The following is a 16,903-nucleotide window of genomic DNA, read 5'->3' on the forward strand; positions in this document are numbered from 1 at the left end:
TCCTCTTTTGCCTTCTTCCATGATTGTGAGACCTCCCCAGCCATGGGGACTGTGAGTCAATTAAACATCTTTCCTTTAAAAATTATCCAGTCTTAGGTATGTCTATATTAGCAATGTGAGAACAGACTAATACACTAGGCATGATGGTGTGTACCTGTTGTCCCAGTTGCTTTGGAGACTGAGGCAGGAGGATCACTTTGAGCCCAGGAGCTCAAGCATGCAGTGAGCTGTAATCATGCCACTGCATTCCAGCTTGGGTGACAGAGTGAGACCCTGTCTCAAACAAAACAAAACAAAACAAAACAGAAAAAGTGCCTTTAAGAACAGCATCCTTAACAAAAGAACCTCAGCAATGACTTCCTTAGCCACAACCCCTTGGTAAAAATATTACTAACCCCTCACTTAGCAATTAAGTCCTTAGGGATAATGCTCTGAGAAAAAAAAAAAAAAAAGGCTTTTAGCAATAGTTTCCTTAGAAACACTGGTCAAAGCGATAGCACCCTTAGCAAAACTTTCCTTGCACAAAACACCCTTAACTTCAAGGCCTTAAAGAACAATACCCTTACAAAACTTTTTTGACATCCACACCTGACTTACATTATTTTGTGTTGCTCGAAAGAAAGACCTGAGGATGGGTTATTTATAAGGAAAAAACATTTACTTGGTTCTGAATTCTGATGGCTTGGAAGTTCAAGATTGGGTTTCTGTGTCAGCTGAGGGCCTCGGGCTGCTTCTACTCATGGCAGAAGATGAAGGGGAGCTGGTGTGTGCAGAGCTCACATGACGTTAGAGAGAAAGAGAGAGGGAGGGAGAAAGGAGAAAGATCTCAGGCTCTTTTTAACAACCATCTCTGGCAAGAACTGCTAGAAGACTCACTTAGCCTCAAGGAAGGGGATTGATCTATTAATAAGAAATACCTCCTATTAGGCCCCATCGCCAACATTGGGGAACAAATTTCAACATGAGGTTTGGAGGGGACAAACATCCAAATCATAGCAACGCCCTTAAGAACAATAACCTTACCAATAATATACTCTTATCAAAAATGCCGCTAACAACAGCTTTCTTAGCAACCATCCAAACCATCCAAATGGTCACTATTTGACTTAGCAAACCCATTCATAGCAAAAACTTTCTTGCAACACCAGTCTTAACACTCACACCTTTAAAAGCCTTTAAAAGCAACATCTTAAGCATAAAGGCCGTCACAACAATATCATTAGCAAAAACCTGGTATAATGTGCTTAGCAACCACACTCTGAAAGAGTTCCGTTAGTATCACATACTTAATAACAATGTCTTTTTAGCAGCAGTGGTCATAGGAATGGCTTCTTTTTCAAGAGTGGCTATTGTAACTGTGACCAATAATGGCCATATAAGCCATGCATTTAGCTACAGTGGCAGTAACCCTTATCTAAGAGGCCCTAGGAGCAAAATCTATTGCAACGCTATATGCAACAGTAATGTTCTTAACTATTGGGTTGGTGCAAAGGTGATGGTGGTTTTTCAGTGGCAAAAACCGCCGTCACCTTTGCACCAACCTAATACAATTCCCGTGGCAACAATCGTCTTAGCAACACCCTTGGCAACCAAGCTCTTAACAATATCTTTAGAAAAATTGCCTTTAGCAACATTTCTTAGCAATGGTGGCCATGGCAACAGTTCCCGAGCAACAGCAACCTTAGGAGAAACTCCCTTTGTAACAGCACATTCAACATCACTGCCTTTAAGAATAAAGAATAAATAAAGAAGTCCTAAGCAGCAATTTCCTTAGCAACAACACACTTAGTTACAATGCCAATGACAACGAATCCCCTAAGCAACCATATCCTTATAAGCCACCCTGTTGGCGATGGTTCCAACAGCAAACTTCACCTTAGCAATAGGGGCCAGAGCAGCAATACCCTCCGTAAGCGCATCTTAGCAAACATTCCTTAGCAGGAATACCTTTAATAAAAATGCAAGACCTAGCTCTCAATAACATTCTTTGTAACAGTGGCTAGCAGCAGTACCATAGCAATCTTGCCCTTAGCAACAGTGGGTATAGCACCTGTACAAGAGTGACCAGTATAATCATGCTATCAGCAACAGCATCCTTAGCAAAAATTCTTGCCACAACAACCTTAACAAATAAGTCCCTTTAGTTAAAACTTCCTTAGAATTATGGTCTTAGCAAAAATGTCTTAGCAACGTTGCCCTTAGCAACACTTTCCTTAGCAACAATGGCTGTAACAGCAGCACCCTTAGCAAAAGCTATCTTAGCAAAAACTATCTGCAGTCACACATTTAAGAGTCATGCCTCAGGTACAGTGCTCTTAACAAAAAGACCTTGAAGAACAATTTTCTCAACAACAATGCCTACTATTTAGTTTCATTTTTGAAGGTTTTGCAAGGATATTCTAGATTGCCCTACCTATGCACCTCCCAGATGCTGGTCTGAATAGTCTACATCGTAATTCAATTCTCAAAGCATTGTTCTGCTTATTCAAGTTGATTTTGTGCATGCACGGCTAAGGAATGATCCCGGAACTTCATAAACACAAGCAAAAAAATTTCTTTGTCTCTCCTCTCTGATCCTCCCCCCAGACTTTTATTCCCCAGGGTATCTTTTTCTGGTGTTCTAGCTAGAAAGCTCCATGTTACACAGTTTGCAACCCTGACAACCTTGGAAGCATGAGCTGAGATAAAAGCCTATGGGGCCACCACAAATGCCTCACAGCTTTCACTACCACTTCATGGTGTAGGATCAGGGGATCAGGGAAGGCTTTTTCTCACAGAGGCCTCTTTGTTGCCACTTAAGAGTCAGAAGGATCTCTCCCATAGGGGCTGCTCTGTTCACCACTGGAGAAGTTTGGGGGCCTGATCTTGTTCATGGTCCTTGAGAGGCCAAACTCTGGAACGTCACGAGTCTGTCTCCACCATGCTGGAGTAAGGACTTCCTTTTAATTGCCTGGTGCTAAGGTATCAAAAAGGTTGCTAGGATTATATTTTAAAGTCAAAAAATTCTATACAGCAGAGAACCCTCACTCCTAGAATTCTCATCTGAACAGAGTGAATGGGTGAATTAGCACTTTCTTTAGAACTTTTAGGGGTACATGTATAGGTTTTGAAATGGGAAAGATTCCCTTGTTCCCCTTGCAGGAAAGGTGAAGGGGGCGTGACTTGCTTCTTTAGTGCCCTGCTGCTCAAACCTCTAGGGGAGCATACAGACAGGCTGTGGGGCTTCAACACCATGGTGGTGTCTAGCGGTGAATGTTTGCAGCTGAAGCCCCAGGGGCGTGTGTTACAGGGTGCTCTTTTAGTGTACCATCTGTAGGCAGCCTGTGTTAGCTCAATTAGACACCTTTCCTTTTCACAAGGACAGTGTGATTTCTGAATCCCGGGGTTTCTTGCTTTGGTGTACCAGAAGAATCAGATTACACGTGGGCTTGGAGAATGAGTGCAAGGTTTTATTGAGTACAAGTAGCTCTCAGCAGATGGTGAACCAGAAGGGAGATGGTTTTCCTCTGGAGTCAGGGTCCTCTGGGGCCAGATTCTTCTCCAACCCTCTGGAAGATTTGATGGTCTGCTGGCAGCACGCTCTTCCACCAAGGTGCTCTCGATGACCAGCCGCTTGTGTCTTCTGCCAATGTGTTCCTTGGGATGTCCAGCTGCTGTGTCCCTGCTTTGCTAACCTCTCAGGTTTTTATAGGCCTATGATGGGGGCATGACAGGCCAGGGTGGCCTTTGAAAATGCAACATTTGAGCATGAAAGCGGAAGTGCTTGTCCTCACCTCGATCCGTGGGGGTGGAGCCCTAGCCAGGGACCACGCCCTCCTCTACCCAGCACTTCCCTTCCCTGATTCCCCATCATTTAAAGAGACAACCTCTTCCCTTCCCAGCACTTCCCTATCAGTTTGGTACACAGGTAAACTTGAGTCATGAAGGTTTGTTGTACAGACTATTTCATGACCCAGGTATTAAGCCTGATACCCATTAGTTATTTTTCCTGAGCCTCTCCTTCCTCCCACCCTCCACCCTCCAATAGGTCCCAGTGTGTGTTGTTTCCCTCTGTATGTCCATATGTTCTCATTATTTAGCTCCCATTTACAAGTGAGAAGATGCTGTATTTGGTTTTCTGTTTCTGTATTAGTTTGCTAAGGATAATGGCCTCCAGCACCATTCATGTGTGTGCAAAGGGCATGATTCTTGTTCTTTTTTATAGATGCATAGTATTCCATGGTATATGTACTACTTTTTAAATCCAGTATACAATTGTAGGGCATTTAGGTTGATTTCATGTCTTTACTATTGTGAATAGTGCTGCAGTGAACATACATGTGTATGTGTCTTTATAATAGAGTGATTTCTATTTTTAGGTATATTTCCAGTAATGGGATTGCTGGGTTGAGTGGCATTTCTGTCTTTACGTCTCTGAGGAATCACCACACTGTCTTCCACAATGGTTGAACTAATTTGCACTCCACCAACAATGTATAATTGTTCATTTTTCTCCACAACTTCACCAGCATCTGGGTTTTTTTTTTGTTTGTTTATTTGATTTTTAATAGTAGCCATTCTGATGAGAACACATGGACAGGAGGATAACAACACACACTGTGGTACCTCAAAGGGTTGGAGGGTGGGAGGAGGGAGAAGATCAGGAAAGATAACTAATGAGTACTAGGCTTAATACCTGGATGATAAAATAATCTGTACAGTAAACCCCCATGACACAGGTTTACCCATGTAACAAACCTTCACATATACCCCTGAACTTAAAATAAGAGTTAAGACTGGGCACGGTGATTCACGCCTGTAATCCCAGCACTCTGGGAGGCTGAGGTGGGTGGATCACGAGGTCAGGAGATCAAGACCATCCTGGCTAACGTGGTGAAACCCCATCTCTACTAAATAAACAAAAAAAAAATTAGTCTGGCATGGTGGCATGTGCCTGCAGTCCCAGCTACTTGGGAGGCTGAGACAGGAGAATTGCTTGAACTCAGCAGGCAGAGGTTGCAGTGAGCCGAGATTGTGCCACTGCACTCCAGCCTGGGTGACAGAGCAAGACTTCATCTCAAAATAAGTAAATAAATAAATAAAATAAAAATAAAAACATAAAATAAAAAATAAATAAAAGTTAAAAAGAAATTGTTACCTGTTGGGGTCACCACCTGCAGGGCTCTGTCCCACAGACCGTGACTGAGCAACAGAGAATAAAGTACACTGGCACACAGATATTATGTTTTGCTAGTTTGGCTAAGGGTCCATGGCCACTTACAGGCTCCCTGGAGGGTGCTGTAAAGAGTTGCAATCATCAGCCCTCCTCAGCAGTGAGACTGGCATTTATTTAGTAAAGTTTAATTGACAAAGGCTTGAGTCAACACCACTAGAGTGAAGATTAAAGCACAGGATCCAATGCCTAAAGCAAAGACCATTAGCAGATAATATCGTTGGTTAACCTCCCCCACACTGAGAGGACCATCCAGCTCCAAAGTTAGTTTAAAGACCACATGAAAAAACAAGTTAGTTAGGTAAATGCCTCCACATACCTTAGCTACTTGCTTTACTTATTAACTAAATGTAAGGAGGATTTAGGCTGCCTTCAGCAGAAACTTCTCCTGAAACTATGAAAAAAGCTTTAGGTCTTCCAAAAGGGTTTGAGACTATATTTTTAACTTTCTCTACTATTTTTCCCTTAATATTTTTGCCACCACCTTGAGTGAATTCCCACAATTACCAATTAAAAGAAGAAATTTCAGGTTTTTCAAAAAAACAAATTTGTAACAGTTCTGCTGAAGAATGTTTCAGGATATCATTAATTTTTTTAGAAAAACATGTATTCTGCTGTTGTTGGATGGAGTGATCTATAAATGTTAGGTATAGTTTATAATGTGTTATTTTTAAAAAATTGCCATTCTGACTGGAGTCAGATGGTATCTCACTGTGGTTTTGATTTGCATTTCTCTAATGATCAGTGATGTCGAACCTTTTTCATGTGATTATTTGCCCATGTATGTCTTCTTTTGAAGAGTATCTGTTCATGTCCTTTGCCCAGTTTTTACTGGGGTTGTGTGTGTGTGTTTTTTTAAATTAGTTTAAGTTCCATAGATGCTGGATTTTAGACCTTTGTCAGATGCATAGTTTGCAAATATTTTCTCGTATTCTGTAGGATGTCAGTTTACTCTGTTGATAGATTCTTTTGCTCTTTAGTTTGATTCAATCCCATTTGTCAATGTTTGCTTTTGTTGCAATTGCTTTTGGCATCTTTATCGTGAAATCTTTGCCTGTGCCTGTTCAGAATGGTATTGCCTAGGTTGTCTTCCAGGGTTTCTATGGTTTTAAGTTTTACATTTAAGTCTTTAATGCATCATGAGTTAATTTTTGTATATGGTATAAGGAAGAGGTTCAATTTCAATCTTCTGCATATGGCTAGCCAGTTATCCCAGCACCACTTATTGAATAGGGAATCCTTTCCCCATTGCCTTCTTTTGTCAGGTTTGTTGAAGATCAGATAGTTGTAGGTGTGCGGTCTTATTTGCAGGTTCTCTATTCTGTTCCATTGGTCTATGTGCCTGTTTTTGTACCAATACCATGCTATTTTGGTTAATGTAGCCCTGTAGTATAGTTCAAAATTGAGTAGTGTAATGCCTCCAGCTTTGCTATTTTTGCTTAGGGTTGTCTTGGCTATTCATGCTCCTTTTTGGTTCCATATGAATATTAAAATAGTTTTTGTAGTTCTGTGAACAATGTCAATGATAGTTTAATAGGCATAGCATTGAATCTATAAATTGCATTGGGCAATATGGCCATTTTAACAATATTGATTCTTCTTATCCATTCTTCTTTTTCTATTTGTTTGTGCATTCTCTGATTTATTTAGCAGTGGTTTGTAGTTCTCCTTGTAGAGACCTTTCACCTCCCTTGTTAGCTTTATTTTTAGGTATTTTATTCTTTTTGCTGCAGTTGTGAATGGGAGTTTGTTCCTGATTTGGATCTTGGCTTGATTGTTGTCGGTGTATAGGAATGCTAGTAATTTTCGCACATTGATTTCGTATTCTGAGATTTTGCTTATTAGCTTAATAAAGAAGTTGCTTATTAGCTGAATAAGCTTTTGGGCTGAGACTATGGGGTTTTCTAGATATAAGAGCATGTCATCTGCAAATAGGGGTAGTTTGACTTCTTCTCTTCTTATTTGAATGTCCTTTATTCCTTTATCTTGCCTGATTGCCCTAGCCAGAACTTCCAAAACTATGCTGAATAGAAGTAGAGAAAGAGGGCAACCTTATCTTATTCCAGTTTCCAAGGGGAATGCTTCCAGCTTTTGCCCGTTAAGTACGATATTGACCATGGGTTTGTCATATACGGCTCTTATTCTTTTGAGGTATGTTTCTTCAATACCTAGTTTATTGAGAGTTTTTAACATGAATGAATGCTGAATTTTATTGAAAGCCTTTTCTGCATCTTTTGAGATAATCATATGGTTTTTGTCTTTAGTTTTTTTTATGTGATGAATCACATATATTGATTTGTGTAGGTTGAACCAAACTTGAATCCTGGGGATGATGCCTACTTGATTGTGTTGGAGATGACTTTTGATCTGCTGCTCGATTTGGTTTGCTAGTGTTTTGTTGAGGATTTTTGCATCAACATTCATGGAGAATATTGGCCTGAAGGTTTTTTGTTTTTGTTCTATCTCTGCCAGGTTTTGGTATCTGGGTCACAGAATGAGTTCAGAAGGAGTCCCTCCTCCTCAATTTTTTGGAATAGTTTTGGTATGAATAATACCAGCTCTTCTTCGTACAGTTGGTAGAATTCAGCTGTATCTCTCTGTTCCTGGGCCTCTTTTGGTTGGTAGGCTATTCATTACCGATTCAAGTTTGGAGCTTGTTACTGGTCTGTTCAGGGACTCAATTTCTTCCTGGTTCAGTCTTGGGAGGGTGTATGTGTCCAGGAATTTATCCATTTCTTCTAGATTTTCTGGTTTATATGCATAGAGGTGTTTATAATATTCTCTGATAGTTGTTTGTATTTCTGTGAGGTCAGTGGTAATATTGCCCTTGTCATTTGTGATTGTGTTTATTTGAATCTTCTTTTCTTTTCTTTTTTATTAGTCTAGTAAGTGACCTATTTTAATTTTTTTAAATCGTCTCCTGGATTTGTTGATATTTTGAATATTTCTTCATGTCTTTATCTCCTTCAGTCTGCCTGTCTGCAGTTCTAGTTTCAGTCTGTGTCAGAGCTCAAGCTTGAATACATAAGAAGCAAGAAGAAGACTGAGAAGCAGCAGAAAAATGGGTAGAAGAGGAAAAATAAGAAGGGAGAGAGGGAGGGAGGAAGAAGGGAAAGAGGAAGGATGAGAGTGAGGGAAGGAAAGAGGAAGGGAGGGAAGGAGGGAATCAATTTAGGGAAATCACCACTATGTCATTCTTCAAGTCCTGAGTTCCATACCAATTGCACTTACTCTTATCCAACTTTCAGGGTCTTCTGATAGTAACATTATGCATTTTGTCCATAATTTTCAGTTGAATCAGGAGATAAGGCAGAATGTTTTTACTCCATCTGAACCAAACTGGAACTCTCCAATTGGGATGTGTGCAACTATGCACTTTGAAAATGTCCATGTGGAAATTTTAGAGCAACTGATTAATATGACCAAAAGTACTTAAAAGTTTCAAAAGAGTAGTTATAATTATACCAGCTTAATATTTTATTTTATTCATTTATTTTTTTTTTGAGATGGAGTCTTGCTCTGTTGTCCAGGCTGGATTGCAGTAGCATGATCTCAGCTCACTACAATCTCTGCCTCCCTTGTTCAAGAAATTCTCTGCCTCAGCTCCCCCAAGTAGCTAGGATTATAGGTGCCTGCCACCATGCCTGGCTAATTTTTGTATTTTTAGTAGAGACGGGGTTTCACCATCTTGGCCAGGCTGGTCTTAAACTCCTGACCTCATGATCCACCCACCTCAGCCTCACAAAGTGCTGGAATTATAGGCATGAGCCACCATGCTCAGCCATGCTTAATATTTTAATTTCAAATTTCATATATAAATGTATGTATGTGTCAGGATGCATATTATATGTACATATTTTTATATACACACACAGAGGGAGGATATAAAAATTATATCAAAGGAGAATGTAGTGCTATTTAAATGAAAGAACACATGCACAGCTCTTGCTATTATAATCAGAGAAAAAAATGAACTGTCATTAAAGGGCATTTTAAATTTTTGTATATTTTGTCTCTTTTACTCAGCTAATAAAATACTCAAAATGTGGTAAGATTCTCTAATGTTTACTTAGTAGAGGTTTTTTTGTCTTTGTTTAACTAGTTGAGTTGGATTGCTTATCATACATTTGAGAGCTTCGAATATCAGAAAAGCTACTTACATGTCAAAATTGTTTATGATGTTCTGTCATGTTAAAGTTGTTTCATGATCATATAGAGGTAAACTCTAATCTGTATAGATATTATTAGACAGGTGTGGTGGCACATGCCTGTAGTCTCAGTTACTTGGGAGGTTGAGGTGGAAGGGTCACCTGATCCCAGGAGTTTGAGGCTGCAGTGAGCTCTAATCACACCACTGCACTCCAGCCTGAATGACAAGTGAGACCTTGTCTCAAAACAAAAATAAAATGATGTTACTAGAATATACTTGTCTAAACTTTTACTTTGAGAAAACAAAAAAGCAAACACATTGTTCTCACGGTGCTGACTTTCAAAGAAACTGTGATTTATCTGGTGGAATTCATGCAGTTATTTTATTTATAACATTTTTCAAAAGCTGCTGTTCATTCATTGGATGTGTGTGGGCACTATGCCATTGCGATAATACTCATCTTTTGCAAAGTGCTGAACGAGTGAGCCAGCACAGCCTTTTGACATTTAACAAAGCAATCCCCAATCTCTTGGTGGGTGAATGGAGGAAGAGGTGAGGTCCTGATTGATGCCTATACAATTACTTAAAAATACATGGACACCCTAGAAAATTACTCTTTTTGAACCACCCCCCAGGTCCCTTAAATATCTGTGTCCCTTTACTGAGCAGCAATTTGGGTCAAAATAAATGGGCTGTGAGGATGCTCAGCAACAAAAATGTTCTGGGGAGAAAGATATGGTTCTCAAGGCCTACAGGGGCAAACCATATTCTGAAAAGGTCCCTAATGATTGAGCTCCCTCGAGTATTCCTGCAGAAGTAAATGTCTATCAGGCTTCATTGCTTTTCAATCACAAGATATGAGTCATTGCAGGAAACAAATAAAATGGAACCAACACAGAGAAAAGTAGAGATGGAAGAGGTAAGACTCAATTCTAGAGGTGCTGCTTATGCCCTAAGGCCTGCCTGCCCTTCAGCACTTTGTTACAAGAGTTAAAGTAGGTTTGAGTTGTGTCTTTGTCATTTACATCCAAAAGAGTCCTGGCTGTGTTTACTGAATGTATCTAGTCTCTGAAAATTCAGGAACATTTATGTAGTGACCTGTTATTTAATTCTTCAATAATGTAAATCTGAGTTTCAAGAGAAAGAAATGTTGAAGAAACTCTTATGATTTTCTTTCTCCTGAAAATTATGCCAGAATTTAAAGAAATGAAGAAACAAAACAGAGTAAGTACATTAGCTTTATAGTCTATTTAACATATCATCTTGTCTAGTGTTAAACTGCTAAAAATAGTCTCCAGAATGAAAAAAAAACATCATTTTTTGTCTATTTAACAAGTAGTAGCAGCAGTGTTGGCCTGCATGTTCTCATAATGTTCTCCAAATAAATTGGCTCAATATGCTGCTAAGAATTACCATTTATGTTTATTTTGTAATTCTGTATCTTGTCTTTCCTGGTTCATCTGTAAACAGGCAATTGATGCTTCAGTGTGTATTTTCATACATTTTCTCTCTCAATCTATTGTCCAGAATCTTGCGTGTAAAATCTGGCTTTTCTCCCATATCTCAAATAATCTTTTGGAAATCACAGGTCACATTGTCTCAGTGCTAAAAGGGTATAAGAACAACTGATTTATTCCATTCCCATCTCTGTGAATACAAAACTTAAATCTCTAAACTATTTTGTATCTATTTATAACACTATGTTCCTGGCTTATTAATATATTATTTCATGATTAGTTCTTAAAAACTTAAGGTGCTGAATAATTTTTGTGAAATATTCCATGGAGAACCACCATTAAAATAGTGCTTAATTTAATTATATTTCATCACCTCATTTCACAAGTCATTACAAAACTTCTTAGTTGTTCAAAAAGGAATGCACTTGGGCCAGGCACAGTGGCTCGTACCTGTAATCCCAGCACTTTGGGAGGCCGAGGCAGGCGGATCACCTGAGGTCTGAAGTTTGAGACCGGCCTGGTCAACATGGTGAAACCCTGTCTCTACTCAAAATGTGAAAATTAGCTGGGCATGGTGGCACACATCTGTAATCCCAGCTACTCAGGAGGCTGAGGCAGGGGAACTGCTTGAGCCCAGGAGACGGAGGTTACAGTGAGCCAAGATCATGCCACTACACTCCAGCCTGGCTGACAGAGCAAGACTCTGTCTCAAAAAAAAAAAAAAAAATGTACTTATCAGTTCACGGGAAATAATCATCAAATTAGTCACTGCCCATCGATATGTCTTTTGGTGAACACAAATTGAGAATTTAGCACTGAATCTCAAAAGATTTAGTTTTTATCTAGGTTTTGAAATTTTATTAACTCTCAGAAGGCTGAAGCTTTCAAGACAGGAAGGAGACAAGGATTCCTGAGTTAAAAAGAACAGAGAGTAAAAAAGAAAATACGAATGTAGTTCTTAACTTTGAAAAGGGAGTAAGTTAAGATGTGATTGTGAAGGCAGAGAAGGAAAGTAAGGAGAGTCAGTGCGGACCACAGTCCTGTGCTGAGTGCTGTATTTATCTGCCTTGTAGGAGTGGCTCAGGACAAAGTCTTGGCAAACAGGCAGAAGACTGGTGTATCTTTTTAGATTCTACAGTTCATAAGAATAATAATGAGCTTCATAGTTTGATTATAGCTAACCAAAATTTGGTCTAAGGGGAAAAGTGCTCGCAATAAGTCAGTTTAATCTTTCTGTAAACCCTCTCAGAAAGCAGAATTGAATTAGAGCATTGTGGTGCACTTTTTCTTTTTGTATGTGAGTCCCACCTATATTAAAGTTACTGGCCAGGCATGGTGGCTCACACCTGTAATCCCAGCACTTTGGGAGGCCAAGGTGGGTGGATCACCTGCAGTCAGGAGTTTGAGACCAGCCTGGCCAACATGGTGAATCCCCTCCTTTCTACTAAAAATACAAAAATTATCTGGGTGTGGTGGCACACACCTGTAATTCCAGCTACTCAGGAGGATGAGTCAGGAGAATCACTTGAACCCAGGAGATGGAGGTTGCAGTGAGCCAAGATCGCGCCACTGCACTCCAGCCTGGGTGACAGAGTGAGGCGCCATCTCAAAATAAACAGTTCTTACCCTCTGCATGCCAGCCTGCCATGTTTGTGTTATGTAATCATGTCCAGTACCTAAGCCTATTAGTTTAAAGGGAGAATAACTGATTCAACCAAATTTTCTCTTTAAAATGTGGGAATTGGGATCAAGAGATACCGGTCTTTCCTTATAGGTCATTTTAACTCAGAATATTTAAACGTGGGATCTTTGGTGCTTCCATATTTAAACAGGAGCTTAGACAAGCAGACATAGTCTTGAAAGAAAAACCGAAGCAATGTGGAAAGAGAAGTTGTAAAAAGCTATCAGAGAGCCTGGGAGAGATTTACTTTGAGTAGCTGGAGCTGCTCCTGGAGCTCTTTCCAGGCGTTTGTCCCAGCTCTTCCTGAAGCTACCATGCTTCCAGCCTTCAGAATAATGACTTCCATTTTAGACTCAGTGATTTTCAGTTGGTTTGACACCAAACAAAAGAACACTGAATAAGATAGTAACGTGAGTAGAAAATTCTATGAAATAGAAAAGAAACTTAATGATGCATCATAGGCCACTGATGTGCACTTTCTGCCGTCCCACCTACATGGATCACTTATCCTATTCATAAATTCTTATTTCATTATAAAGAGTAACCAGTTATGTAAAAGTTAACCATAACCTATTTATTGTTATTAACGAACATGTTTAAAAGGACCAGGTGCTAAACCTTGGAAGAATATTAAGGTAAGATGTTATGAGATCACAGAAGCTTAGCCCTGAAGGGTCTTCGCCTGGGCACAGATTCCTCTCTGATGTTCTCTCTGAGTGCTCATTCACCCATTGTGGTGTAAGCCCTGTGTGAAACTCTTCAGATGCAGAGATGAAGAAGACAAGGTGTCAAACAGAGGAGACAGTAAGCAAATAATTAGAATGTGGAACATGCCATAATCAAAGTGGGTGGGTGTCATGGGAGCAGAGATCATGGGGTATCTAACTTTGTTTGGAGGCTAAAGTATAGCAGTCAAGAAGACTTTAAAGGGGAGGTGGGTTTTTATTGCAACTGTTGAGAATAAACAAGGATACACATATTTCCAACTATGGCCTGGGGTTATATGAGCTTTAAGAGTTGAGCTGTTGGGGACATTCCAGACCAAGGGAAAGTCATGGGCAGAGGCAGGGAGGTGAAAGGAGTCTTTCACCTGTTTTGGGGAGAAGTATAGTTAGTACAGAGTGGCTGTGACTCAGGGCCACTCTGTACTAACACAGAGTGTGTCGGGGAGATGAAACTGGATTACAGGCAGGAAGGGAGGAACACAGGACCTTCTGAACCTCTCACGGGGTTTAGGCTTCATAGAGAATCACTGTATGAACACACTGTCAGACTACTTTGAGAGGAAACACATTCATTTTTGAGAATCCTCATTTTTGAGTTCTCTTTATGTTTGTCTGTGGTACAACTTCCTGCAGCCCCATGTGTAGGTCATTGTAAGGGGAGAAGGCATGTAGAATCGAAAAGCATGCACAGGGAGCTTCAGGTGACACAGAGAAACACAACACAGGAGGTGGCTTATTTGATGTTCATTGAAGTTGTGAAAAAGCATAAAAAATAGCAAATTTATTAGCGTAAAAAAGAAACAAGGAAAGTATTATATACCATAACAAAGTGGGATTCCAGAACGCAAGGCTAGTTCAACATTCAGAGATCAATCCATTATATCAATGGGTTAAAGAAGAAAAATAATATAATCTTATCAATATATGCATAAAAAGAATTTGACAATATCTAACAATCATTCATGATAAAACTTTCAGCAAACTAGCAATAGAGAGAAACTTCTTCAATTTGATTTTTAAAATCAAAACAACTCCTCCACTTAACATGATACTTAAGCATGAAAAACAAGATACTTTCCCACCAAGAACAGGAACAAAACAAGGATGTCTCCTCTTATCACTCTCATTTAACTTTGTACGGAAAGTCCTAACTAATGCAATACGACACAAAAAGGAAATAAAAGGTGTACAGATAAGTGCTAAAACTGTCTTTGTTCATATGTGCCATGATTGCCTATGTAGAAAATCTCAAAGAATGAACAAAAAACGCCTAGAGTGAATTCTATGTATATAATCTTTTATAAGTGATTATAACAAAGATGCAGGATAAAAGGTTAATTTTGAAAAAGTCAATTCTTTTCTTATATGCCAGCAATGAAGAGTTGAAATTTAAAATTAAAAACACAGTGCCATTTGTGCTGGCACCAAAAATGAAGTACTTAGGTATAAGTCTAACAAAATATGTATTTATCTGACAAAAACTATTAAAATCTGATGAAAGAAACCAAAGAATATCTAAATAATAGAGTTACTGCATGTTAATGAATAAGAAAACTCCATATTGTTAAGACATCTGTTCTTTCAACTTGATTTACAGATCACTATTGGGATCAATGCAGTCCTTATCAAAACCCAAATAAAGCTACTTTGTGGATATTAACCAGCTGATTCAAAATCTATGGAAAGTCAAGAGACCCAGAATAGCCAACATGATATGTAAGAAGAACAAAATTAGAAGACTGATGCTAATTGACTTTAAGACGTACTATTGACTTACAGTAATCTAGAGAGTATGGTACTGTTAAAGAATAGATTAATAGATCAATAGAATAGAACAGAGAGCACAGATAGAGCCCCATACAAATATAGTCAATAGATTTTTGACAAATGAGCCAAGGCAATTCAATGGGAAAAAGATAAGCTTCTTAACAAATGGTGGTAAAACTACTGGAAAACCATATGTAAAAAAAAATGAATCTAGATACTGACCTTATACTTCTCACAAAAATTAACTCAAAATGGATCATACACCTAAATTTAAAGTGCAAAACTATAAAACTTCTAAAAGATAGCAGGAGAAAATAAAGGTAATCTTGGATTTGACTGTGAGTTTTTAAATACAACCCTATAGGATGACCTATAAAAGAAAAACTTAATAAGTGGGACTTTATTATAATTAAAAAAAACACAACTTCTGCTGCATGAGCGACACTTAAAAGAATGAGAAGACAAGCCATAGGGAGGGAGGACATGTCTGTTAAAGGGGTAGTATTCAAAATATACAGAGAATACTTGAAACTCTACAACAAGAAAACAAATAATCCAACTTAAAAGCTGGCAAAAGACTGAAAAGATACCTTACTAAAAAAGATATATAGATTGCAAATAAGCATATGAAAAGATGTTCAACATGATATGTCATCAAATAATTATAAATTAAAACAAATGAGATACTACTACATGTCTATTAGAATGGCCAAAATCCAAAATGCCGACAATGACGAATATTAGCAAGGATGTGGGGCAACAGGAATTCTCATTCATGGCTGGTGGAAATGCAAAATGGTATAGCCACTTTGGAGTATGACTTGGTAGTTTCTTATGAAACTAGACATAGTCCTATTATGTGACCTAATCACAAAAATGCATGGGGGAACCTTAAATGCCTATTTCTAAATGAAAGAAAACAGTTTTAAAAGACTAAACATTTATGATTTATAATATTCGATATTCTAAGAAAAAGTAAAACTACTGGAATTATAAAAAAGATCAGTGGTGATGAGTTGTTTGTGCAGAGGGAGAGGTTAAAGAGGGAGTAGTGAATAGGTAGAGGATAAGAGATTTTCAGGGCAGTGAAGCTATGCTGCATGATACCACAGTGGTGGACTTAATGACATTATGTGTTTGTCAAAACCCATAGAACTGTGCATCACCAAGAGAGAACCCTAATGTAGACTATGCACTTTAGTTAATGTGTATCAATATTGGCTCATCAATTATAACATGTCATCATATTAAAGCGAGATGTTAATAGGAGGTAGGGGAAATTGTGTGCAGGGAGTAAAGGAAGTGTATTTTAACTTTTTGAGCTTTCTGTTAATTTTTTCTATAATCTCAAAACTGTTCTAAAACAAAAGGGTATTAATTAAAAAAAAAATTAAAGTTCTGTCCCCCCCCACATGTGACAAACTTGTTGAAGAAAGAAGAGAAAGAGGAAAAATGTTATTTCTGTTCCACAATTTTTTTTCTTTTTTGTTTTTTATTATACTTTAAGTTCTGGGATACACGTGCAGAATGTGCAGGTTTGTTACATAGGTATACACGTGCCACGGTGATTTGCTGCACCCATCAACCCATCATCTACATTAGGTATTTCTCCTAATTCTATTCCTCCCCTAGCTCCCCACCTCCCACAGGCCCCTGGTGTGTGATGTTCCCCTCCCTGTGTCCACGTGTTCTCATTGTTCAACTCCCACTAATGAGTGAGAACATGCAGTGTTTAGTTTTCTGTTCTTGTGTTAGTTTGCTGAGAATCATGGTTTCCAGCTTCATCCATGTCCCTGCAAAGGACATGAACTCATCCTTTTATATGGCTGCATAGTATTCCATGGTGTATATGTGCCACATTTTCTTTATCCAGTCTATCATTGATGGGCATTTGGGTTGGTTCCAAGTCTT

General features: G+C 38.8%; 1 protein-coding gene across 1 annotated transcript in view; it reads right to left on the bottom strand.

The window, feature by feature from the left end:
- Positions 1 to 16,903, bottom strand: part of ZNF484 (zinc finger protein 484) — a 442,175-nt gene that overhangs the window by 392,393 nt on the left and 32,879 nt on the right. The gene's annotated exons all lie outside the window — the stretch shown is intronic.

Source organism: Cebus imitator, unplaced genomic scaffold, assembly GCF_001604975.1.
Source record: "Cebus imitator isolate Cc_AM_T3 unplaced genomic scaffold, Cebus_imitator-1.0 Scaffold598, whole genome shotgun sequence".
Taxonomy (NCBI): domain Eukaryota; kingdom Metazoa; phylum Chordata; class Mammalia; order Primates; family Cebidae; genus Cebus; species Cebus imitator.